This window comes from Carassius auratus, chromosome 21 (assembly GCF_003368295.1).
Source record: "Carassius auratus strain Wakin chromosome 21, ASM336829v1, whole genome shotgun sequence".
In the NCBI taxonomy this organism is placed as follows: domain Eukaryota; kingdom Metazoa; phylum Chordata; class Actinopteri; order Cypriniformes; family Cyprinidae; genus Carassius; species Carassius auratus.
The window spans coordinates 25,925,587-25,952,608 of record NC_039263.1 but is presented as its reverse complement, the minus strand read 5'-3'; the positions used below and the strand labels follow the sequence as shown (position 1 = coordinate 25,952,608).

At 38.6% G+C, this 27,022-nt stretch overlaps 2 long non-coding RNA genes across 2 annotated transcripts; both read right to left on the bottom strand.

Moving 5' to 3' along the window:
• Positions 1–734: 734 nt before the first annotated feature.
• Positions 735–3,201, bottom strand: LOC113039118 (uncharacterized). The gene is made up of 3 exons (XR_003274869.1): positions 2,363–3,201; positions 2,107–2,278; positions 735–834 (listed from the first exon to the last, which is right to left on the bottom strand). It is a non-coding gene; the product is annotated as an uncharacterized LOC113039118 (long non-coding RNA).
• Positions 3,202–14,145: 10,944 nt separating this feature from the next.
• LOC113039240 (uncharacterized) lies at positions 14,146–15,947 on the bottom strand. Its single transcript, XR_003274913.1, has 3 exons — positions 15,796–15,947; positions 14,587–14,676; positions 14,146–14,396 (listed from the first exon to the last, which is right to left on the bottom strand). It is a non-coding gene; the product is annotated as an uncharacterized LOC113039240 (long non-coding RNA).
• Positions 15,948–27,022: the final 11,075 nt, after the last annotated feature.

The window sequence follows — 27,022 nt, the reverse complement described above, 5'->3', positions numbered from 1 at the left end:
AAGCCAATAAATTGTGAAAGTAGATAAGTACTCAAGTTTTTCATCTTCTTTGGAAGTCAATAAACCTGGCACATTTGATGACTTGAAACAACCAGGAATATTCTTCATTATGTCAAGGAATCTGTCAGAAGTCCCTCTAGGTAAGAATGACAAAGTTAGTCATAAAATGTGCACATTTACACAGATAGAATTTAATTTTAAAAATCCTAAAAATGAATCCTATTACATTTCATCATATGGTTAAACAGTATTTTATACACTTGGTTAACACTTTGAGGTAAACTAACAAAACAAATGCTGTTTAATCCAGTCCTGCAATGCCATCATGAAGATTGTTGAAACTATTTTAGGGAGGTGGTGATTCAATGCTATGAATATTTTGAAGAATGTTCTTTGTAGTGATGCTGAATCTGATTCCATATTACAGAGAGGTGTTTTGGTTATTTAGCTTAACAGAATAGATAATTAAATAGAAAACTGTCAGTACATAATAGAAGCAGCACAAACTACATCCTCCAAAATCATCATATTACTGAATCACCTCAATTCAATTTAATCAAAAACAACATTGTAACCATTATTGCAGGACGAATTAAAAGTAAACTGCATTAGTATCCTCAAATTGAAAAGTGTCTGTATACAGTAGATGTCCTGTTAAGAAGCATCTCACCTAGTCCGAGTTTCTCCACTCAAACTCCATTAGGTAGCGAAGAAAGGATGACACGGTTGTTTATTACTGTTGTCTTTCTCTTCACAACTTCCCCTGTCTTCCGACTCACTCCGGTTTTGGCGGTGCATTTTGTTCCCTCCTCTGGGTTTATCCTCAAGAAAAACCTTTAAGTAAGACACAATGAATGTAAGAAAAAAAAACATCAAATTCTTAATATAAATAAAATTTAAATGAAAATTAATTTTACTATACAATTGAAGTACAAAAGAATCTTAAAAACAGGCTTAAATATTTTTTGAGTCTGTGTGCTGTATTTCTTAAGCCATGAGCAAAAAAAGGCATTTTAGATTTCTTATCCCTCAGTGCCTTTGCTTTAAATGTTTTTGGTAACACTTTGGAATAATGGTTCTTCATTAAAGAGATAGTTCACCCAAAAAATAAACTCTGTCATCATTATTTCATTTTGGGGCACCATTTACTTCCATTGTTTTTTCCCTACTATGGAAGTGAATTGTGCATCAAAACTGTTTGGTTAAAAACATTATTCAAAATATAATATTTTGCGTTCAGCGGAACAAATACATTTGGTTTAGAACAACTTGAGGGCTACTAAATGATGACTGAATTTTTATTTTTATTGAGTGAACTGCCTTTTCTAGGTAAATGCAGGAAGTAAAGCAGGACAAATGAGTAGTTCTACAGTATCACTACAGCTACTACCAATAACTTACATGGAAAAAAGAATAACTAATCAGTACATAATTTTAAATGTAGGACTGGGATATTTTTATTAGGTAATCAATAATTACTGAATGAGATTGGCCTCATTAAATACTAATAATTATGAAATACCTTTCTACTAAGTTAATTACTAATCACAACATTAACCTTTGTCTGAGACAAAACCACTGGTCCATATTCAGTGTAAAAAAAAAGAAAAGTGATAACGTCTAAGACACAGTAAGGTTGTGATTAGTAATTAACTTAGTAAAAAGGTATTTCATAATTATTAGTATTTAATGAGGCCAATCTCATTCAGTAATTATTGATTACCTAATAAAAAATATCCCAGTCCTACTTTACTATTACTTACTGGTTAGTAAATCTTGTTTCCATATTAGTTATTAATCCTGCATAGTTACGTAAAATGACAGGCCATCATTCTAAAGTGTTTTCATAAATTATATTTATCTGCCAAAACAATCCAAAAATGTTGTTTGTCCAGGACTTAAATTCCTCAAGATAATTTTATCTTCTGGAATTTTTTATTTTGTAGTTTATTTTGGCAGATGAAATATAATGGTACCTGGCTAGTTACAGCTACAAGAAAGTAAAAACCTATATAATTTGGGGATTTAGTTAAACAGACAACTAAACATGTTAAACTTTGATTTAACAGAACAAAACAAAGTGTGGAGAAATGAAGATGTACTTACTGTTTTATGAGTTCCAGTGTTGCACAGGCAGTCTCCCCTTGTATTCAATGTTGAAAACGTAGAAGATGAAGAATACAGAAAGGCATCTGCTCATCCCAGGTGCTCATCCAAAACATAGGCCACCTTTCCCTCAATGCTTACCATCCACTTTGTGGAAGAGAAAAATTGTGACCTAAAAAAAAAAAAAAAAATTACAAATGCTTAAAAGGCAAATACTCATTGAAGTACACTAACATTGCACAAAACCTTCTCTTACCAAGCATTATGAGTCTTGGTGTGGCTGGAAGGCTCATGTCTTTCTCGATGGATGCCTTTATTGTAGCTGTTTTTAAAACACAAAAAGACCTATTATTACTACATGTTTAAAATGCAGCTTAAAAATAACATTTCATAGACTAGGCTTAATTCGCCTTAAATGAAAGATTTACTTTGCTCGAAAAAAAAAAACATCTGGTTTTTAATCCTAATTCAATACACTCGTCTTTTCTTTTCTTTTTTTTAACGTTAACTTTACCTCAGTTTTTAGCCCCAATGCTGAAAAGAAACCGTTAAGGGAATCCAGAACCGTGAGCTCTGGCCTCTGCACTGCGCTGCTAGTTCCTAATCAAATTCTTAAAGCACACTGTCGACCCAAATGTCAAAAATGAGGAAAAATATAAAAACACCGTTTAAATGGAAAAAAAAACCACGATGCTATTACTCAACTAAGTTAGAGGGCAACGTTATTTACTAACTAACTTCGTCTTAATGTAACGTTAAGCTTAACTGTGCTCGATAAAAAAATGCTTTTAATCGGTAATTCAATAAACCCACAAAGTCTTTTTTTTTAAATAAAACGTTTGGTTTACCTCAGTTTTTAGCCCCAATGCTGACAAGAAACCGTTAAAGTCTCCAGGTCTTGGACTTGCGACTGCACTCACTGCTAGTTCCTAATCTAGTTCGTAAAGCACCCAGTCGACCCAGATGTCAAAAATGACAAAAAACGACAGTTTAAATAAAATAAAATATATATAAAAAAAACTATGCTATTTCGCAACTGTGTTAGGCCAACGTCAATTTACTAACTCCGTTTTAATAAGCTGCTATTCTCGATGAAAAAAATCATGATTTTAATCAACTTCCCCAGCCGGCACATGACCGACCTTCAACGTTGAAATATGGTTGAAATAAGGTCAGTTGTGGTTTCAACGTTGAAACAACGTTGATTCAACGTTTAAAGCTGAATGGTTGAAAAACATCCAGCACATGACCAACTTTCAATGTTGAAATATGGTTGAAATAAGTTCAGTTGTGGTTTCAACGTTGAAACAACGTTGATTCAACGTTTAAAGATGAACTGTTGAAAAACTTCCAGCACATGACCAACTTTCAACATTGAAATATGGTTGAAATAAGGTCAGTTGTTTTAATGAAACAACGTTAAAAATGTTTAATGCTAAATGGTAGAAAAATGTTAACAAGCTTTTAAATTATTTATATTAAATTATTTAAATTAATTATTATTTTAATAGCATTTAAAAATATTTTAGTCATGATACCTATTCTAAAATCTAAAGGTATATGTTAAATATTATCATCATTAACAACAATAAAACTATACATTCCGCTGCTTTATCACACTGAAGCAACTCCCATTGGTAGTTTTATTTTATTACTTCTATCATGATTGGTTAATCTGGCTGTCATTCAGGAAACTGGACAATGAATCGGTTCGCGCTTTTCTACATTTAAAAATATGACCGTTGTTGTCGTCTTTCTGTGAGTGAGGCGGCTAACTGTGAGCTGCTGCTCGTTATAACTGACAGCTCGGTCGGTCCCGAATTATTTCATATTTGCCTGTACATTTTTTATTTATTTTGAGCGAATTTGAGTCGTGACCTGTCAATGGAGAACAAAAACTGTGAACACAAGAAAGGTCAGGTGTTCTGCGAGGTCCTGAAAACATCCTGTCAAAATGAGGTAAGAAAATCGCTAACTTTCTCTTTATTATCTTTGGAAATAGTAAAGTATTACCAGAGTTTACAAATGGGTAGTTTAAAGGACATGTAACCTGCAGATAAATAAATACCCGTGTGTCTATTTTTGCATTGCTTTATCACAGCTGATCAAGTTAGATGCTCACCTAATGTGTTGCTGGTAGGTTATGTGTTAATGTCTGTCTTTTAGAGATTTTCCCATATTTTCCTGATATGAATCCCATGCATTAGGTGTGTTATATATGTTTGTATTCTTATAATAGTTTCAAAGTGTTTTCTGCAACATATAAGTGCAAATGTCGGTATTTAAATAATATAATTTTAATGAATTAATGAAAATAAAAAATAAAAATAAAAAAGGATTGTTTAAAGCCATGGTTCTCAAAGTGTCAGGCCCCCTCTAGTTGTTATGCAGGTGAATCACTAAATTAAACTAATTAATGTTAATACATTTTAACTTAATCTTTGAGTAAGTTTTTTTTTTTGCACATTTAAGTATGTTACAGTTAAAGTACAGTACAGTTTTGTAACTTTTGTTACATAATTACATTTAAAATTAAATTTTAATTTAAACTTTTTTTTTTCATTTACCTGTGTATGTAAGCACAGTTGTAGTGTTAATGTTCAAACTGTATTTACCATGGTAAAGTGTCTGACAATTAATTTTCTTATTAGAATAAAACTGCCTCATTTTTTTAACTGTAGACCTGTAGCTGAATAGTTTGGCCTACTACGCTGCTGAAATGTAATGTTGGTCATTATGGTGCAACTTAATATTTAATAACAAATATTTTCTGAAGTGGTACTTGGTATAAAAAGTTTGAGAATCAATGGTTTAAAGAAATGGTATAATATGAAATCCTGCTTTTTAAGAACTTTTCAGTAAACCATTTCTTCTTTCCCCTTGTAGAGTCATCGAGGATCCAGCTTGTTCTTGAAACATTGGTAAGAAATTGTTCATCTGCTTCATTGCACTGTCACTTCTGCTAGAGATGCTTTGACCTTTTGTGATAGGTTTTGATTGTGCTTAGTTTAATAAAAATGTACTGAATTTGATTTTACTTATTTTACTACACTGTATTGCTAGTGTTCTGATTAAAACAGTGTAACTGGGGGCTCTGAAAACACTGCTTGTGAATAATTTGTTAATATTGTACATTTTCATCTGAATACATTAAATAAGTGTTTAATGAATAGTGTTGTCCACTTTGTTTCCAACCTCACTGTTACTGAACTGTAAAGTGAAAATATTGTGTGATTTATTTTGCATTCAGTTTTCAGTTAAATATATTTCACAATATCAAAGTTATTGTGAAACATTGTGTACATACCTAAACTCACTGGTTAAATCTTATGTGTCCTCCAGAAGTTTGCGCTCTGCAAGTGAACGACGCCTTGTGGTGCCATCCCAGAGAGGTTCACAATCACTCTCACGGACCTTTTCCTGGACTGTGCCCAGCTGGTGGAATCACCTCCCAATCTCAATCCGAACTGCTTTCTGAGTCTTTAATCATTTTCAAGAAACATCTTAAGACTCATCTTTTTCACCAGAACTTAACCAACTAATGCTAGCACTTTTCCTTCTTTTCTTGTCTTTTATATATAAAAAAAAAAAAAAAAACCTGTCTATGCGTTCTGTGCTAGACTAACTGAGACTTGTCATGGCACTTGTATCCTGTTGTTGTTCGCTTGTACACCTGACTGCTTCTGTTCTTCTCATTTGTAAGTCGCTTTGGATAAAATCATCTGTTAAATGATTAAATGTAAATGTTTATACAGGACGGTACAGAAAGTGCACAAGTGGGAGAGTTTGGGGGGGATGGCGTCAGAATGGACCTAGCGCTGGGACACTTTCAAGGATCACCCGAAGCACAACCACACTGTATACACTAAGGCTGCTGGTTCTAACATTTTAGAGTGCCCTGCGGTAGAAATCTCATTCTGCATTCCCCACGGTAAAGAAGACACAGTCCGGGGGGGTTCCCATTAGAAATCAACTGGTGGAAGGTTCCCTTCTCGAACTGTTCAACACATTTTCACTGCACAAATGTACACAACTCTTGTAATGAGACACATTACTAAAACATGTTTTTGACATAATCTGTAGGTTTCCACCAAAATAAAAGATCCACTGGTTTCAGTCATAAAGGTACAAGGGTTTGTCTTGTAAGTGCTGCAAAAAAAATATGCATTTATGTGCCAAATTATTTCACAAAAACCTTTAAATATTATTGTATTTGGATTGTTCTACTACCTGTTTTTAGCATTACCTCCATGCATACTCTGCATAATAAAGTGTGGGATTATTTTCATCTGTTTTATACAGTATGTTTCCAAAATTAAACTGCTGTTTGACAATTTTGAGCATGTGGTAGTTTATTGAAGTTGTTTGTAAAGCCATTGCTGCCAGTCATTAGATTTTTAGCCTTGCATGTACCGTGTTGATCTAAATGCTAACTAGGATCTAGGTGTATTTACACACGGTGCAAGGTACGACGGGGAAACAACGTCGTGTTATCAACGCTGATTAACTTTTCAAAATCAACACCTCATTCAGCTTTCATCCCAGGGCTGCAGCACGACCCTAATTCACCCATAATGCAGGTAAGACGGTGAAACAGCGACGCGATTTCAACGGTGAATCCACGTCGTGATTTCAACGTTGATCCAATTTGCAAAATCGAAAGGTTTTTCAACGTTGATTCAACCATGGTACCTGACGTTGTTTCAACGTTGAAATGCCGGCTGGGTGGTGTTTAATGTCACAGAAAATTCCCATGATGCAAAGGGAATTACAGTTATAAACTGTAAAGAGAATTTACAGTATTATTGTAGTAAACCTAGACAGGAGACTTTATGTTGTGGCTAGAGGAGTCTACTCTACAGACCAAGCAACACCACAGGGGTAGAAACAGTAATCTTTATTTTATATAATTCATGCAGTTACCAAACATGTCAGACGGGGTCAGGTTCTGAAAGTCCCAAGCACTAATGTTAAACAAATCTGGGCGAACAACACCACCATAGAAGCTGCTAAACAGAGAACCGCAATAAATAGGCCATAAAAAACCTAGCGCACATGCAATAAATAGGCAAAAGCTATGAAACACATATCACCCCCGCAGGACATGGCACACGTTCACACAACACGTCACCGTCACACAAAAGACGCCATCAGACTGCCACATAAGAATTTAGTTCATTATTAACCCTCCCACCCAATCATTAAATGGCTATACTGCTAGATTTAAAATTACACAGACACACACACACACACACATAAAGAGTTAAAAACTTAACTCTCCCGGAATGCGAGACCCTCCCCCAGGGTCTAGGCTTTGCGCTGGTTGGTAGAGGGGAAAAAGCAGACACCAGTCCAGCGCTCGCGAGGCCTCCGACTGTAGCGAAAACGGAGCCCCCACTTTTCTGAGAAGCCGCGTCGCCTGATGCACTCCTATACCCGGCCTTATCTACAGGTTAGCCCGCTAACTATCTTCACCGCCGGCAGCCCTAAACAGCATGCGAACGGCACCCACCCCCCAACCTTGAGTGCCACTCGGCGTTTAGCAAAAACACTGCTTCCCAGACCCCCTCATGCTTCGCTATGCCTCTCTATTTATTGTTCTCTCTCCTTCACGCTAATCAATGGTCAGGTGCAACAATTATTTACTCAACCCCATCTTCCCTCAAATCTCTCCCGCCCACACACAATCATAACAATGCATCTTTACCACGTCACTTCATTACACTCCCCCCACCCATAAAGCAGACTCGTCCTCGAGTCAAATTCAAAACATCTCATAGTCCCGGGACCACACCGGTGCCCTTCTTGCTCGTCCTAGATGCAAGTCCTTGGATACCGTTGCACCTTGTTGGACCTCCTCAGTCATTGGCACTTGGCTGGTCATGGATTGTTGCATATGCCCCATGTGTGAAGATCCTTGACCACCCTGGTCCTGTGTGGTCAAAGCCAGCCGGTCCCTTTGCCCTTGTGATCCCACTGAGGCAGCACTGCTTCCTGGCACACCACTTGCTCCACTCGTAGGTGTGACTGAAGGCACCTCAGACCTGGCCCCTGGCACTGCCACCTCGCTCTCTCGACCCGCTGTAGAATCTGAAGTCTGCAGACAGGTCTCCTTAGGTGGGACACCAGCCATCCGTGGGCTCTCGACACCCTCTTGGCTGGTAACCTCTGTTACAGAAGCAAGACATGGTTTAAGTCGGTTGAAGTGCACCACTATTTCTGTTCCCCCCTCAACTGGTACAAGTCTGTACAGAACTTCAGTTACCCTCTCCTTGACTTTATAAGGCCCCTTAAACCTTCGTTGTAATTTTGGACAGAGCCCCCTTTTCCTTGCTTTCCCCTGAACCCAGACCAATTCTCCTTTAGAATAATATTGGAAATGTGCTCTGAAGTCATAGTCTCTCTTCTGCTTCACTGCCGCTCTTAACTGATGGCCCTTTACCGCCTCTACCACTGTAGACAATGTCTCCAACAGTCTTGCCACATACTCTGACGTGGAAGAGAATATTTCCCCCCCACCCACATTAAGCATAACATCGACAGGAAGAATGATCTCTCTCCCAAAAACCACTTTGTAGGGTGTATAACCCGTACTAGAGTGAACGCTGCTTCTATAGGCCATCATTACATATGGCAACAGGATGTCCCAGTTAGCTTGGTTATCATCTACAAAAAGAGACAACATAGAGGCCAGTGTTCTGTTAAACCTTTCAACCATTCCATCTGATTGAGGATGATACGGTGACGTCCTGGTCTTATAAATGTTCAGCAACTGGCACACTTCTTTAAATAACCTGGATTCAAAATTTCGGCCCTGATCAGTATGGATTATCCTGGGGGCTCCAAAGCGGCACACCCACTGTTCAACCAGCAATTTAGCCACAGTCTCTGCTTCCTGATTAGGAAGAGGGAACGCCTCAGTCCATTTAGAAAAGTAATCGCCAATAACTACAATATATTTGTTTTTTTTTGGGGGTTTCGGGAAGAGGTCCCAAAATATCTACCGCCACCCGCTCATAGGGCCTCGAGGTTAGCACTGATTGGAGTGGGGCCCGCCATGGTTTCCCTACAGCTTTCCTGGACCCACAATCCACACACTCCCTACACCATCGCTTCACATCCCCAAACCAGCCCAGCCAATAAAACCGATCTTTCACCTTTGCTTGTAATTTCTGTATTCCCAAATGTCCACCCGTGACATCATTATGCAACTGTCTTAAGATGTCTGACACCATTACAGTGGGAATAACCACCTGGACCTGGTTTGCGGCATCAGAATTCAATGGAGGAAACCTCACCAACCGGGAGCCCTGCATTTGTAACTGGGACCATACTGGTGCATACCTTTGTAGATCATCCGGCGGTTGCAACCCAGTCCCTCCCTCTTTTTTTTTTTTTTGAACAATGATCTTTCTTAACTCTGCATCTTCCCATTGCGCCCGAGCCAGCTCATCCCCTCCTCCCTCTGGGGTTACATTAGGAGGCACATTTTGTACTGCAGCTATTACAGGCACCCCTCCTGTCAGTGGTGCTGACTCCAATGGCACTGGATTTGACAGGTAAGCAGGCAGCCTAGAAAGGGCATCAGCATTAGCATGCCCTCGTCCAGGGCGATGAACAATTTTATACTGGAAACTTGCTAACTGCTCCACCCATCTGGCTAACTGTCCCTCTAAGCCCTGGAAATTATGCAGCCACCTCAAGGAATTATGGTCAGTTCGCAGAACAAATTCCTTACCTAAAAGATAATGTTTAAAATGCTTGATGAACGTGACCATGCTTAACAGCTCTTTCTTAGTTGTGGCATATTTTCTTTCCTGCTTAGTAAGGGCTCTGCTGGCATATGCTATAACATGTTCAAACCCCCCTTCTTCTTGTGACAATACAGCCCCAATACCAGCATCGCTAGCATCCGTATCCAAAATGAATGTTTTAGAGGGATCAGGGTATACAAGAACAGGAGCTGACATTAAACTCACTTTGAGCTGTTCAAAAGCTGTTTGACATGCCTCCGTCCATTTAAAACGCCTGCCTTTCTCAGTGAGCTGGTGCAGCGGGCGGGCAATCTCAGCAAACCCCTTCACAAACCTCCGATAATACGAGGCTAAACCCACAAAACTCCTGACCTCGGTTTGATTTTTGGGCACCGGCCACTGACGCACAGCCTCCACTTTGGCAGGATCTGCTTTCACCCCCTTTGAGGAGATGATGTGTCCTAAATACTGCACCTGAGTGGCAAACAAGTTACACTTCGTGGGCTTGACTTTGAGGTTAGCCTGGCGTAGTTTTTTTAAAACTTCATCCAGACGGCCCAAATGTTCCTGAAAGGTCCGTCCAAATATAATAATATCATCCAAGTACACCAGACAGGTTGTCCACTGAAGATCTGCCAGCACCAGATCCATCAGTCGCTGAAATGTACTTGGACTATTACAAAGACCAAAACTAAGGACATTGAATTCAAACAGACCCTGGCGAGTGATAAACGCAGTCTTGTATTTATCCACAGGATCCACCTCAACCTGCCAATAACCACTGGCTAAATCAAGAGTTGAGAACCAGCAAGCTTTATTCAGACTGTCAAGAGCATCATCAATCCGTGGCAACGGATACGCATCCTTCCTGGTTACATCGTTTAACTTCCGATAATCCACACAAAAACGGAGGCCACCATCACGCTTGCGTACCAAAACTACCGGAGCTGCCCAGGGACTATGAGAAGGCTGAATTATGTTATTGGCCAACATTTGCTTTACATGGTCCTCTACCTCATGTTGCAAGTGCAGGGGAACACGACGGGGGTGGCAACTTCACAGGCTTTGCATCCCCTGTATCGATCTGGTGCATTGTCAGGTGTGTTCTCCCCAAATCCCCCTCCCCCTCACTAAACACAGACATATTTCTTTGTAACAGCTCACGAATATCTCTTAAATCAGATGAAATAAAATTCTTCTGATGCAACCCAAAATGAGCAATAAGCTTGTCAACAGACCAAGGCTCATTTGGGCCATCCTCACCCATGCCTACAGGTTCAGCCTTACAGCCCACCTCAATGTCGGTATGCAAAGTTCCCAACCTCATACCCCCCTTTAATGTAAGGGCATCTTTAGTTACATTAATCACTCGTACTGGGAGTCTACCCCTCGCCACTCTACAGACCACCCGAGCTATCATTACATCACATTGATTTGATAAGGTGTCTGATGGTTCCAACATACCCTCACAACAGGCCACGAAGGAACTGTCCACCTTTCCAGAAATGATTGCCTCACTACGTGGGGGAATTACAGTATCTTCCAAGACAATCACGGTCCGAGGCGTATCAATATCTGCCGGAACAATCAGGGGAAGCATTTTACCCATAATTCGACATTCCTTTTTACCAAAATCCACAACGACACCATATTTACTCAAAAAGTCAAAACCCAAAAGAATATCCTGGGATGGCACATCAGCTACCAAAAACTCAGTGATTAATGCCAATGAATCAAACTGGCAGATGGTTTGCCATTTTCCCAAAATCCCCATCAACCCTCCATTAGCTGCCGACACCTCACCATGATGTCCAGACAGGTCTGTTCCCCCTTTAGTGATTTCAAGCCAACGTTGTTTTGGTATAACTGATAACGTTGCCCCACTATCTACCAAAAGGAGGGAGTCTGACGCACCTATTTTGGCTCCGATGTATCCAGAGCCACCCTGGTTGCTTGCAGAGGCCACATATGTACCAACACGCCAGGGGGCAGGCAGTGGGCCTACAGTACCTGCCCCCTGTAGTTTCCCTGCGAGTATGGGCAATCTCGTTTTATATGTCTAGTACACCCACACTCCAGCAACCACCCCCCGCCCCTCTGGCTCGATCTATGGCCCCTTGTGAACCACTATTCCTGGGCTCTCGTACAGGTTCCCTAAAAAATTGAGGAGTAGGAGGGTTTACCATAGACTGTTGAATGTTGCTCACTGTTGTACGAAGAGATTTGACTTCCTGCCTCAATTCCTCCACCATTCCTAACATCATTTGCATTTGTTCTTCGCTTTTAGTTTTATTCTCTACCACTCCCCTTACTTTTGCATCAGGCATTAGATGGGTTTGCTCCATATTCCGAAGAAGCTCTAATTCTGAAGCAAGATCAATTGCATCTTCTAGGGTATCAGGTTTTGCTCTGCGCAGGCTAATACGGAAGTCACCGGTTGCAAAATGTGTAAGAAATTGATCTCTTGCCAACATATCTCGCGTGCGATCATCAGCTGTGGGGTAAGCTTTAGTGGCGAGACGCCGTAGGGCATTTCCGAATTCCCTTACAGTCTCATTGTGCATACGCCGGCGGGCTGTAAATGTGGCCCTACTCCAATCGCTACTATCACAAGGCTCAAAACATCTAGCCATAGCAGCTTTTAGCAGCCCATAATTTCCTTTAGCCTCAGCGGACAAACCACTATAAATATCCCTTGCACGCCCAGAGAGTAGAAGAGACATAAATTTAAGTTTTAAGGGTTCATCCCAATTATTAACATCAGCCGCCAAATCAAATTGTTCAGACCAATCAGACCACTCCCGGCCTACACCGGTGAAAGTTTCAGGCATAAATACTGGCCGTGCATTAGCTCTTAATGTTCCCATCTCCCTTACATGGCCCCCACCTTCAGGCCCAACATTATCATCCCCTTGTAGCATTTTTGCAACAGTGTCTAGGTTTTAAGGTTCACAACAACAACAAAAAAAAAACCAAGATCCCACCGCTGCCACCAATGTAGTAAACCTAGACAGGAGACTTTATGTTGTGGCTAGAGGAGTCTACTCTACAGACCAAGCAACACCACAGGGGTAGAAACAGTAATCTTTATTTTATATAATTCATGCAGTTACCAAACATGTCAGACGGGGTCAGGTTCTGAAAGTCCCAAGCACTAATGTTAAACAAATCTGGGCGAACAACACCACCATAGAAGCTGCTAAACAGAGAACCGCAATAAATAGGCCATAAAAAACCTAGCGCACATGCAATAAATAGGCAAAAGCTATGAAACACATATCACCCCCGCAGGACATGGCACACGTTCACACAACACGTCACCGTCACACAAAAGACGCCATCAGACTGCCACATAAGAATTTAGTTCATTATTAACCCTCCCACCCAATCATTAAATGGCTATACTGCTAGATTTAAAATTACACAGACACACACACACACACACATAAAGAGTTAAAAACTTAACTCTCCCGGAATGCGAGACCCTCCCCCAGGGTCTAGGCTTTGCGCTGGTTGGTAGAGGGGAAAAAGCAGACACCAGTCCAGCGCTCGCGAGGCCTCCGACTGTAGCGAAAACGGAGCCCCCACTTTTCTGAGAAGCCGCGTCGCCTGATGCACTCCTATACCCGGCCTTATCTACAGGTTAGCCCGCTAACTATCTTCACCGCCGGCAGCCCTAAACAGCATGCGAACGGCACCCACCCCCCAACCTTGAGTGCCACTCGGCGTTTAGCAAAAACACTGCTTCCCAGACCCCCTCATGCTTCGCTATGCCTCTCTATTTATTGTTCTCTCTCCTTCACGCTAATCAATGGTCAGGTGCAACAATTATTTACTCAACCCCATCTTCCCTCAAATCTCTCCCGCCCACACACAATCATAACAATGCATCTTTACCACGTCACTTCATTACACTATACTGGTTGATAAATGGTAAATAACTGTAGAAATTACAGAAAAGTCTAACAGTGCAGTGTGTCTGGTATGCATGTGTTTGCGCTGTCATGACAACAAAGAAAGGTTGGCAACAACCCAGTCAGCAGTTGAACTTAGGGTTGGGTGCGGCAACAGTAGCGTGCTGAACTGTCAAGTAATGTTCGTTTGACTGCCTGGGGCGCGAGGATATAGAGCAACCAACTTGTTTTGAGCAAGCATTGATTATGTGTGACACAGTGTCAATTTGTGGGACGCATGAATTAGGCTTCAAACGCTCTGCGTGCATGCTTCACGTGGGACGGGTGGTCACCCTACATCCAGAGGAGGATCATAGTGATGTCAGTAAAGCACAGTTATCAATAATCTGAGAAAGAAACGCTTCATCAGTCTGTTAGTGATCAGATGAGTCTGAAGAGTTCAGGAGCTGAACACACTGTAGTCTGAAGATGATGAAGATGATGATGAAGATGACGATGATGAAGAAGAATAATAATATGATGATGATGATGGTGATCAGTCTTCATCTGCTGGTGTCTGTGATGTTGTGTTCTCTTAATAAGATCTGAATGAACATCACAGGTGCGTCTGGATCACGTGAGACTAGAAATCACAAACATATAGAAATATTCTCATTGGTTTTTTCTATAATCAAAATAATACATGAATGAAACAATCACACATCTGTAAATATGCAGTACATCTAGGTGAGTGCAGAAAGTCTGATGAATCTGTCTGAAAGTGATATTTTATGACAGGAGTGTTGCTAATTTCATAATAATCAAACACTTACACATTGGCTTTAGTTTCCCCATACTGTTCCGTCTCGCAAGTCTCTCTCTGCTTTTCTCTGTGTGTTTTTTTGTCTACATCTCATTTATACCTATTTTGCAGACAACACAACATTAATAGTTTAGTTCCAGCTAGTGCCAATAATGAATCAAACATCAGTTTATGTCAAACTCAGATGAAGTCGTCCATTCTTAAAACACAGTGGGGCCAAAATAATTAAAACATTAGTATTTCCAGCAGATATTTTTTTCAGCACACACATCTCACTGCATTATTAATATTAATGACACAATCAGTGTTTGGAAACTGATATTTCCATCTGACACACTACAGCAAAAGATAGAAATAACTGACTTCAAACCAGTTTTAGCAGCTGAAAATACTTAGTGTTGGAAATATTATGACCACCACTGTATCATTTTTATTTTATTTTAATATTTTCTGTAAATGAATTAATTATTAACTCAATAGAGTGATAACCAGATAAATCTAAACCTTCCTTTTGGAGAAACCTTTAACTCTAATATCAGCATTATAAAAAATGATGAACCTGCATTTATCCAATGTTCATATTTATGTGTTGGAAATGTATGCAAATGAGTACATAGACCTATTAAATAAGATAATGCCTCATTTGCATATTTAAGCATATCATTACAAAAACTTTTAACAGAAAGATGTTTGCATCTCTTAATGTAATCAGTCAGGTGATGAAGTACAGTGATGTCTTCTGTCTTGAATTAACATATGAGTGTTTCCAGTGTAATTTAACATAAATACATCTGGAATAAAAGTACTCTTATTTATGAACTCACTGGGGAAATGTGAAATGTGAACTGTTCATAGATAAACTGAAAAACCCCTTTTTAAAGTAAGTGGTTGCAGTCAATTTATTTTAGCAACATTTAAATAAACACATTAATTTGAATAACATTCAACATTTTTTATGAAGCTAAAATAAATAGTTTGCAACCAAAAATGTATTATATATTTTTTCAGTGTAATATGGATCATAATTCCTAGGAGACAAATGAAATCTATCACATGGAATATCACAATGACAGATTTTACTAGTCTCTGTGTGGTGATGTAAAAAGTGTTTGTGTCTCCAGATTTACACTTCAGTTTCACTGAATACAAACAGCAATGTTCAGATTGAAATAAATCAGTGAAATACAACAAACAATGAAATATAAAAGAGTGTAATGACCTTGTGAAGATCTGAAGAGAGAGACATGTCCTCTGTGGATCTGAGAGATCTGCTGCTGGTTTATATACAGTAGATGTGATCAGAGGAGAGAGAGTTTAACTCACACAATAGAGAACAGCTCTGCTGCTGGTTTATATACAGTAGATGTGTTCAGAGGAGAGAGAGTTTAACTCACACAATAGAGAACAGCTCTGCTGCTGGTTTATATACAGTAGATGTGTTCAGAGGAGAGAGAGTTTAACTCACACAATAGAGAACAGCTCTGCTGCTGGTTTATATACAGTAGATGTGATCAGAGGAGAGAGAGTTTAACTCACACAATAGAGAAGAGCTCTGCTGCTGGTTTATATACAGTAGATGTGATCAGAGGAGAGAGAGTTTAACTCACACAATAGAGAAGAGCTCTGCTGCTGGTTTATATACAGTAGATGTGTTCAGAGGAGAGAGAGTTTAACTCACACAATAGAGAACAGCTCTGCTGCTGGTTTATATACAGTAGATGTGTTCAGAGGAGAGAGAGTTTAACTCACACAATAGAGAACAGCTCTGCTGCTGGTTTATATACAGTAGATGTGTTCAGAGGAGAGAGAGTTTAACTTACACAATAGAGAACAGCTCTGCTGCTGGTTTATATACAGTAGATGTGATCAGAGGAGAGAGAGTTTAACTCACACAATAGAGAAGAGCTCTGCTGCTGTTATATACAGATGGTGATCAGAGGAGGAGTCTAAATTAGACAATAGGGAAGAGGTTCTCCAGGTTCCTGTTTTCTCAGGCTTCTCCAACTGGTTCTCCAGTTTAAAGTCACGCCTTATGACGACATCTGACACATCTGTCAAATTGATTGATGGGTTGTTGTCACTTTATTCTAACATTTAGCAAAAACATTTTTCAGCCTGAAGCACTGCTCTCAGGATGTATAATAACAATAATAATAATAATAATAATAATAATAATAATAATAATAACAATAATATTCATTGGGATGGGTTTCAGTTGTACTGGACTGGACTTGTACTGGAGTCCATCAGTGTGTTTTAATAGAGATCCTGATATCTAAAGTCCATTACGGTTCATTATCTACAGAAGAGCCAAGACTGATGACTGATATAATGCTGAGAAACTCATTTCATAATGTAAAACAAACAATACACAAATTATTGAAATATGAAGAACACAATATTTACACAATTTACAGAAAGCATGAATTTTAATAAATGAAATTATCTAAAAAGATGCTCATGATGCACTGACGAACATGAGTGTATGTACAATCATATTTTCTAGAGACATTAGGGAGAAATTACAGTTCTTCTGTTCAGTAACACACTAATGGCTCATATTCATAATCTCAAACTGACCAATAAACCTGATGAATCAGTCTGTGATTTGTCATCATCTTGTGCACGATCACTTTATACTTGATCTTAAGCTGTTCTTTAAACATGTGCCCTTTGCAAACATAATGATGTGATACATTATTGACTTCAGCAAACTTTCAATTCCCTGGTATAATATCTAATACAAATAATGAAATACAAAGGAAACAAAGTCAGAAAATACTGAGCAGTGATTCAGACAGGATCCTACAGACTGATCTGGTTGAGTCTTCAGCAGGATCCTGTGAAAGAGCTGTTTGTGCTGCAGTCATCAAGTCTGATACAGGAATCACTTTATTAAACCTAAACATCGAATGTGTAACTAATAAATATATTTGGTCATTTTTAGTATATGTACTGACAATATCAAAATTCACTGCATGAAGATCAATTCTTGTGAATTAAATAAATATTGTGTAAAAAAATTGTGTGTGTGTGTGTGTGTGTGTACACTCTGGATGGGTTAAATGCAGAGCACGAATTCTGAGTATGGGTCACCATACTAGACTGTGTATGTCACGTCATTCACTCGTTTCCTTGATGCATCGATTACAAACCCTGACGATTCATCTGCATCAATCTTGAAACATCATTTTTGAATCGGGATTCGCTGATCTCGGACAGTAATCCAAAAAATAAAGTGCTATATAAATAAAAGTGACCTGTCTTGATTCTGATCCCATAGGAACCCCGACATTTTTCCATCTAATTTATCGACAACAGTTTTAAAATATCACCAATTTCCTGCAAATCTTTAATGGAGATGTGCCTACACTTGTCACTGAAAAAAACACACATTAGTTATGTACAAAACAATATGTGTATTGAATGTTCTCTCACAGCAGCAGTATAAGATCATTTTCGGTCTGTCATTCACCACTGCGTCACCAGTGTTGGGCGAGTTACTCTGAAAATCTAATCAAATGACTGATAACTGATTACTCCTTGTAAAAGTAATCATGTTATTATTCTGATTACTTTATTTCAAAAGTAGTTAGTTACATTACAATTTACATAAAACATTTCTCTGTGAAATTTATGAAATCCCAGCATACACGCTCCTGATAAATATTTGTTATTAAAGCATCAACATTCACAGAACACAAGCGGATGCTGTGTGCATGGTTTGGCAGAATGCAAGCAAAGAGCTCTGCAATTATAATTTTTAAAAGACATCTCAGTTCATTGCAATCTCACAAATCTTTGTTATAACACAATAAACATATGCATAATTAATATTTCTTAACGTCTACAATTCATGTGTTATAACAAGAGGAAAGTACGGTGGCTGAGAGAGCTCAACGCGCTGCAACTTAAGAAAACACATGCAAATTGAAAAAACACCAGCAAATGAAGAAAACATCATCAGTTTGACAACACAAGTGCTGCAAATCCTCACAACATATGCATATTAAATAGCGCGTTTCGTTATATGCATGTGTTGTGATGATTTGCAACACCTGTGTTGTCAAACTGATGAAGATGTTTTCTTCATTTGCTGGTATTTTTTCAATTTGCACGTGTTTTCTTAAGTTGCAGTGCATTGAGCTCTCTCGGCCACCGTAGGAAAGTGAAAGTGATGTGACATACAGCCAAGTATGGTGACCCATACTCAGAATTCATGCTCTGCATTTAACTCATCCAAAGTGCACACACACACACACACACACACACTGTGAACACACACCCCGAGCAGTGTTCATCATTCATGCTGTGGCGTTGGGGAGCAGTTGGGGGTTCAGTGTCTTACTCAAGGGTATCTCAGTCGTGGTATTGCCAGCCCGAGACTCGAACCCACAACGCTAGGGTTAGGAGTCAAACTCTCACCACTAAGCCAAGACTGCCAAAATGTGAGCATGCAAATTTCAGCACTGCATTGCTCAACGCTGCAAACACGCGTTATAACCTAATTAGCCTGCTAATCTTTTATATTTTATATCCACCCCCACAGTAAATCTTGGGGACATATTCATATAATCTTATTCACTTTCTGTGGAAGCACACGTCTGTTCTTAGAAATAAATATGAATCTTAGATTTTGACTCCTTAAATAATAATTTTAAAATTAACTGGTTAAAGCAGTATTTAACAAATCCTGATTAATTTAGGAATATCCCTCCTAATAATGTTTCCTCTATAGGTGGGAGTCTCCTCTTCATAAACATTTTGAGATTAAAAAAAAAAAAAAAAATATCACAATGAACTAGTTGGCAGTTGTTTTAAATTATTTTAATGGATTTGCAAACTCCTACATTTTAATTTTACTGTCAGATGGCCAAATAAACATTTACCTGAACTTTAGCTTCAGCTAAAACTTACCATTTTTAATTTTACTGTGATTTGGAAAACTATGTTTTCTTTTTTTTTTTTTTTTTCTTTTTTTTCTTTTAATAAAGCAATGTACAGTGAGACACAAGATTATTTACAAGACATTACTTTTACACATAATTATAATGTAAAGAACTATATTGACACTAATATCTTTCTAGTAATCTATTAGTCTGCATTCACATTGATCATATCTTTCTTGAGATGTCATGTTTTTGTCTGGTGCTATTATAACTCTATCAGCTGCAGCTTCAATCTGAATCACACATTTATATGAAGATAATATCACTCTCATAACTTTACAGACTGTAATGATCTGCATGAAAACAATACTTTTATTCAACAGATTATAATTATATTGCACTGAAAGTGTGATAGACTGCTCACTTTATAATAACTAGAAATCTGTCACTCATCTCACTTCAGTTCACGATCTCACAAGTGAATAATAATAATAATAATAATAATAATAATGATGATGATGATGAGGATGGTATTTCCTTCAGTAGAGCTGCTCAGAAATCAATGTTTTAAAACAATATGTATTAAATAAAGTGCTGTAGAAATCAATATGACTTGATTCGAGCTCAACAGCGTCAACAGAATATATTCACAGACAGTAATAACAATAAATACAACACATCGTTTGATATGATCATAGACACTTACAGAATAATCCGATGTAATATCCCATTCCAAGTATGCCAGAATGCAGTCTGGACGATGGGGCGGAGCGACACATCGACCTAGGCGTTTATTGGTTTATGATTAAAATGAGCTTATTGTTGTATAGATGATGAGGTGACGATTTTACAGCTTATTGGTATATATATATGTATATGTAAATGTGTGTGTGTGTGTGTGTGTGTGTGTGTGTGTAACAAATTGTCACCAGTCTCTGAATGCCACCAATAATTTACTGAACATTCCCTTAGCGCCTACGAAAATTTACCATGGTTTTGCTACAAAAACTAGTTAAGATATGGTGTTTTTATGGTTACAAAACATAGTAATTCATATGCCAACAAATATTTTACTACAATAAATCCATTGATACTTCTTTCAAGGAAGGAACACAGGTTCTAAAGAACTTGAGCCCAAAACCACTCGTCACTTTTTCTGTTATTTGTTTTCTGAACTGCACTACTGAAAATGTATGTAGTTAACCCGCTTCTTTATAGAAACATAATACATTTAATCAACCCTTTAAACACTTTATAATAGGGCTGCTCCGATCACAATCGGCCGATGTAGTACCCTGACCACCTGGTTAGGGGAGATATAGAGTTAATAAAAGACACAGGACAGCTGCTGCAATATCTTCTGAGTGTATTGTCTGACATTGATGCAAATAATTCTGCATTCTCATATGTCATATAAAACGTATAACAACATATCTCTTTTAGAGAAAAACAATATACGGAAAAAATATATAGAATTACTCACAGCTTCTCCACAGGTACTGTTTCCACCAATTAAACAAATAATTTCAATAGAAACTTAAATTACACATTAATACTACTACGTACTGTATATTGCATACAATATTCACATGTGATACTCTACATTGTAAACATATGTGTCATTTACTATATCTTCAACTCTTTTAAACTTCTTAAATTAGCTTAAGAATTATAGCATGTCAGCAAAACTTATTAAATTATCTCTTTACACACCATTAGTACGAACACATATTACACTTTCTCTTATGAACCAACAGATTACTTTTTTTTTAAGCACTGTCACCTGTAACTTAATTGTTAAATTAGTTCTTAAAAACACCAATATGGTATTCATTCACTCCGTTTTCACATTTCTATGACCGCATGGTCTCTGCCATCAGTTTAGCATTCACCAGTTGTACACGTGATACACACGCGGTAAACTTAAACCGAACTTTTAGACATATATTATATATATATTATCTGCAATATGGATAACATCACGGTGAAGCTCACAGCTTTGGAAAGGAAATTGGAGGATTTGGAGACCAAAAAAGACAATCATAGTGACCGTTAAATTGGAATGCGGCTACTAGACCAAAACAACTGGTATCTTATCTTCTTTCTGCTCCACTCCCAGCTTGGCCTTGGCTGGATAACAAATTTTCATTGAAAGCATGGCAACGAGACGCTCTGCGTCCCTCAACCCGTTTCCCACAGACACCGGGATTGTTGTTGACTCTGTCTAGGACCTGACCAAGGCTGTCTCCATGGCAACTTGCTGTGATGCTGTATAATCTGCGGACTGAGGCATCTAGAGAGAATCGCAACTCTCCAGGCTTACTAATACACAAACTCTTACACATATACAGATATGAACTCACCTCCCCATCCCTCGCCTTCGCCGCATTGTACCGCCAGTCTGTCAAGCGGGCCTGTGACCAGCGCTTTCTAGCTGCAGGGTAGGACGACTGCTGCCTGCACTGGATTACCTCGATCCCCCCAATTTCCGTCACCAGTTGCAAAGTCTTGTGTTTATGGTGTATGTGCTTTTGTTGCTGAGGTGTTTTTTCATATTCCCATATTGTACTCCCAAAAGGAGCATAGTATGGGTGTTGTTGTTTTTTTCTCCTCACTTTCCCAATGTTATGCTGTATTTCTTCCTCAATTCCCTGTCTTCCTGTTCTGTCTACCCCATTGTATGTATGTTATGTATGTATGGACAGGTTGATGGCTAATTTCGCTGGTACTTGTGACTAGTGACAATAAAGGGCTACTACTATATATACACAATGAATACACTTCAATGACACTTGCCATTTTTTTTACAGCCTTGACTTATATGAAGTGTATTTCCACTACAATTTACTAGTATCATACCTGGTTAGGGGAGATATAGAGTTAATAAAAGACACAGGACACGGAGCTGCTGCAATATCTTCTGAGTCTCTGTATTGTAGTGCACCCCCTCCCCCAGCAGGTGAAAGTCGCAAGGCAAAAGTAACGATCTTCCATACTAGGCAAGGAATTCCAATCACCATCATCCAAAATCATACACTATGCATTAACGGCATTCAGTTTATTTTTCAATGACAACAACATATTCTAATGACACTAATTATTATATATTTTTATATATTTATATACTATATATATTTTTGTAACCACCACACATACACATGGCTTTATGAATCAGAAAACCTTTGTACGAACGCAAAATTTAGCTTTTGTGCATACGCACACATTAAGGATGAAATCTCAAGAAGTTTTATACACGAGTCCCCAGGAATAAAATGACTCGACTGTTTGTGTCTCATTATTGACTGAACGTCCTGTTTATAAATCCAGCTTTTGATCGTCTCTCAAAACAGAATTTAAATCAGTATTTATTGTCAGATACGATGACCTTGTGAGCTGTAAACATAATATACAGTAGAAATTAATAAATACATAAGATGAAATGCTAACTAGAAGATTTAGATGTATTCATTTTGCAGGTGATTTTATCACTTACAAACCGGTGATATAACAAGCAATTTTCCACAGAGACTACATTCATAGAATGTCAGGTTTATTGGAAAGATAGATTAGGAGACAAACAAGAGCGGAGGAGAAATACAACAAGGTTTTTGTGGCAAACTTTTGTGAAAATGTTTTTCAGAAATTCTTGAAATCTTTGATGAGCTCAGCACAGAGAGGAATAGAGAAGTGCTTAATGTTTTATAGCATGTACTAATAATTGTATACCTTGTATAAAATTAATACCTTGTTTTTTTGTTTGTTTTTTTTTTGCAATGATGCACTACTTTCAATAATTAAATCATTTTAATTGATATAAAAATGGAAACTGTTTATGCCTATAGAGCAGTATAATTATTATACATCGTGACAGGACAAAGGATGTGAACCAGAAACTGAATGTCATGTGTTAAGTGTGTGATTTCAGTCATGTGTGTGAGAGAGGAAGTGGGATTGAAGTTCCTCTTTAAAAGGTTCATGTAGTTCAGATGTCAGAGCTGCATGATGATTCCTCTTATTGGCTCAACACAAGGTAATTAAACACTTCTTTTAATCTTTTTTTTAATTGTTTTGTATAGTTATTTCTATTCATTAATTAATCTCAATCTGGACATTTATGTTTGTGCAATGTAAACCTGTATTACACAATATGAACAACAAATTAAAACTTCTCTTAACTCTACATTGAATCTCTGAACGTTTTGGAACAGATACAGAACAAAGGCAGAATTTACAAGACAATATGGCATCGGAGAGCAAATATGGAGAAATAAAAACTGCAGGATAATTAAACCGATAGGAAAGAAAGAGAAATATGGCGAACAAAAGTCGGATATGCCAATCCATTTATTGTCCATCTGGCATTGCAAATAACAAAATAAAACAAAGGAAAAACATAACTTAAACGTAACTTCGTTTCTTCCTTAGGGGAGACCGGGTGTGGTTGTAACACTTTTTTCTTCAGCGCCTAAAATTACCTTTTTTTGTGGGCTAAACGTCTAAAACTTCTAGGCAAAGTACCCACATGTTTATACTATAAATGGCAACAATTTAAATTTATTCAACTATATCACAGACTTTGTGAGATGATGACAAATACAAGGTGGTCCTTTGTTACAACCTACCCCACTACTGGGGTAGGTTGTAACACATACTGGGGTAAGTTGTAACAGGTAGACAAAGTATACAAAAACTAAGGGTACTCCAAGTGATATGCCACAACAACAGTTTTATTTTAAATGAATGGCTGCAACAATAAATATGTGTGAATATGGGGAGTGTATGAGCATATTTTGTGTGTTTTTGTGCATGTGTGTCTTTGTGTGTGTGCATGTCTGTACGTGCACATTCATGTGTGTGTGTGTGTGTGTGTGTGTGTGTGTGCTCTTGTTTTTGTGACATATCAGGACACAACTTTGTATAATGACATGGGTATGACACAGATATTACAAGGAGAGGGTGACTTATGAGGACATCAGAATCAGAATCAGAATGAGCTTTATTGCCAGGTATGTTTACACATACGAGGAATTTGTTTTCGTGACAGAAGCTCCGCAGTACAACAGAATGACAGCGACAGAACATAAAACACATAATAAAAGAATAAAAAATACAAATATGTAGACAGTGAATGACAATATACAATTGACAATTGTAGGCAGGTATATTACAAAATGAAGTTATGTATGTACAGGTATATTGTGTGCAAAATTTAAGTGTATACTAAGTATGTGTGTTAGATAAATAAAGTATGTGTGTATATAAATATAAAGTGTAGTGTGTTCGCCATTATTATCAGCTGTTCATAAGATGGATTGCCTGAGGGAAGAAACTGTTCCTGTGTCTGGTCGTTCTGGTGTTCAGAGCTCTGTAGCGTCGACCAGATGGACACAGTTCAAAGAGGGAGTGTGCTGGATGTGAGGGGTCCAGAGTGATTTTGACAGCCCTTTTTCTCACTCTGGATAAGTACAGTTCTTGAATAGATGGGAGAGTTGTACCGATGATTCGCTCAGCAGTCCGGACTACTCTCTGTAGTCTTCTGAGGTCAGATTTAGAAGCTGAGCTGAACCAGACAGTTACTGAAGTGCAGAGGATGGATTCGATGATGGTGGAGTAGAACTGTTTCTGCAGCTCCTGTGGCAGGTTAAACTTCCTCAGCTGGCAAAGGAAGTACAACCTCTGCTGGGCCTTTTTCACAATGGAGTCAATGTGAATGTCCCACTTCAGGTCCTGAGAGATGGTGGTTCCCAGGAACCTGAATGACTCCACTGCAGTCACAGTGCTGTTCATGATGGTGAGTGGGGGGAGTGCAGGGGGGTTTCTCCTTAAGTCCACGATCATCTCCACTGTTTTGAGCGTGTTAAGCTCCAGGTTGTTGAGACTGCACCAGACAGCCAGCTCTTTTACCTCCTGTCTGTAAGCAGACTCGTCACCGTCCTGAATGAGGCCGATGAGTGTGGTGCCGTCTGCAAACTTCAGGAGCTTGACAGAGGGGTCCTTAGATGTGCAATCATTAGTGTACAGGGAGAAGAGCAGTGGGGAGAGGACACAGCCCTGGGGAGCTCCGGTGCTGATTGTACGGGTGCTGGATGTGTATTTTCCCAGCCTCACTAGCTGCTGCCTGTCTGTCAGGAAGCTGTTGATCCACTGACAGACGGAGGTGGGCACGGAGAGCTGAGTTAGTTTGGGCAGGAGGAGGTTTGGGATGATCGTGTTGAAGGCCGAGCTGAAGTCCACAAACAGGATCCTCACATAATTCCCGGTCTGTCTAGGTGTTGCAGAACATAATGCAGTCCAATGTTTACTGCATCGTCCACAGACCTGTTTGCTCTGTAGGCAAACTGAAGAGGATCCAGCAAGGGCCCAGTGATGTCCTTCAGGTGGGACAGCACCAGTTTCTCAAATGACTTCATGACTACAGACGTTAGAGCCACAGGCCTGTAGTCATTTAGTCCTGTAATTTTGGGTTTCTTAGGGATGGGGATGATGGTGGAACGTTTGAAGCATGAAGGGACTTCGCACAGCTCCAGCGATCTGTTGAAGATCTGTGTGAAGATGGGGGCCAGCTGGTCAGCACAGGATTTCAGACAGGCTGGTGTAACACAATCTGGGCCTGGTGCTTTTTTCCTTTTCTGCTTCCGGAAGACCTGGCGCACCGCATCCTCGCTGATCTGAATTGTAGGTGTGGGGGAGAGGGGGGATGCAGGAGGTGAGAATGGTGAGAGTGCTTGATTGGAGAGGTGTTCAGGATGGGTTTCAGGAGCTGTTAATGGTGTGAACGGTAGTTTGAAGAGGCATTTGGGGCTGGTTGCAGGAGTTGTGAATGGTGTGAATGGTTGTGTGGGGAGGCGTTCAGGGCAGGTGATGGGTGTTCTTTCAAACCTGCAGTAAAACATTGTTCCCCTTCTCGTAAGAGATTTCTATATCAGATAAATGTTGCTCTTCTGAACTTTCTATTCATCAAAGAAACCTGAAAAAAATTCTACTCCGTTGTTATCAACATTATCATAATACAAGTTTTATTTTTTTTAATTTTTTTTCTTTAGCAGCAAATCAGTATATCAGAATTATTTCTGAAGGATTGTGTGACTGGAGTAATGATGAAAAAAACAATCAGCTTTGAAATCTCAATAAATTACATTTTGAAATATATTAAAATAGAGAACAGTTATTTTAAATAGGCTAGTAAAAAATCTTCAAAATTTCACTGATTTGCACTTGGATCAAATAAATGCAGGCTTGATGAACAGAAGAGACTTCTTTAAAAACATTAACAAGCTTACTGTTCAAAAACGTCTGACTGGTAGTGGATACTATAGGCAACTTAATTTTTTCTCTAATCTCTAGCTTTTAATTGGCTTAGAAATATATAACTGCTGGACAATAACAACTAATAATGATTTGTTTATATACTACAAACACTTTTTATCACATAAGGCAAAATAGTTTCTGTACTGTAATAAATGCTATGTCAATTAGCACTACATTGTTCATATACTTTATTTATCACCTGCTGGAGATTTTTTTGGATCTTTAAAAAACAAAACCGAAAACAATTGT